This window comes from Belonocnema kinseyi, chromosome 9, assembly GCF_010883055.1.
Source record: "Belonocnema kinseyi isolate 2016_QV_RU_SX_M_011 chromosome 9, B_treatae_v1, whole genome shotgun sequence".
Lineage (NCBI taxonomy): Eukaryota > Metazoa > Arthropoda > Insecta > Hymenoptera > Cynipidae > Belonocnema > Belonocnema kinseyi.
In genome coordinates, this window is record NC_046665.1 from 89664972 (window position 1) to 89666219 (window position 1248).

General features: G+C 42.4%; 1 protein-coding gene across 1 annotated transcript in view; it reads left to right on the plus strand.

Annotated features, from left to right (window-relative positions):
* Nucleotides 1-1248, plus strand: part of LOC117180633 — a 14889-nt gene that overhangs the window by 13105 nt on the left and 536 nt on the right. The window lies entirely within an intron of this gene.

Sequence of the window (1248 nt, forward strand, 5' to 3'; positions counted from 1 at the left end):
TTGCGCGCGCAGCCCAGGCATTTATATCGTCTCCTACCATATTCACACGGACATAGACGTGTCATAGTATTGGACCACGTCTCGTTTCAGATCTGGGATCACTGCTACAAGGAGACCGCACGCCATGTATTTCGACTGGCGCCAGTTCGCGATTGCCTGTCCTCGGAGTTTTATGCCTTCCCAGATTAGAGCGCCTCTTTAGTGAAAATACTAAATTACAAATAGCCGTAAAACAATAGAATGCAAGTATAGATATTGAGAATTTTGCGTCTAATACCTATCTCTTTCTGTGCCCTACTACCCAAATCACAGCTCTTACAAAAACAACGCGACATTATTTTATAATTTATTATGTAGGTTTTTAGCACTTAAACTTTGCACAACAATTTTTTTCCACTAAACATAAACAGTTTGCAATTTCACAACTTCATTAATAGCTTATGTTTAAACCGGTTTCAAAATTGACATCACATGTTATCGTAGTTCCTAGAGTTTCCGTGCGTAGCGCTATCATCTGGGAAGACATCAACATTTGAGGGAAATTGATCGCGATTGTGGGCTTTTTTACACCATCCCCGCTATAGGCGTGCGGTCTCCTTATAGTACTTCGTGCTGTGAAAGAGCCATAAGGCGCTTCATCTCTGGGTTAGGGTTCCGGTATCGACGCCGAGAATCGAATCTTCGATTACCAAAAAAGTGTCCATTCTGATAATCGAAGAATGGTTCCAGATTCTCTTACTTTAAAAAGGTCCCTCATTATTACAAATTTGATATTTATAAATTAATTTAAAGTCAAATTAACAATTAACTAATATAATAATAAATATACTACTTGGTGGGTACCTATCACCACTACGTAGCGCGTCCTCAGGTTGCAGATAGAGGAAAGGCCCCTGAGGTTAAACACCCCTGAGGTTAACTGCGAATACAAGAATAAGCAGTCGCGGACAGCCGATAGGAACCAGTCGCGGGTGTGGTGAGCCCACATTGGTATAAATATGTACACAATAGCCCGGTTTGAGATGATCCGCTCTTTGCGCTCTGGCGTAATAGGCGGGGCATAACAACACGAGACTTCAACGTGTACACTAACCTAGAAACACTACCCGAAACCAAAACTAGTTTGAAAGCAAAAAAAAAAAATCGTACTACCATAGTAGGCACCGCAGCGATGACACTGCCCGTGAGGGATGTGTGGAATGATTCGCCTGTAGGACCTACATGGTAACGATGCCAGTGTGGCGCACT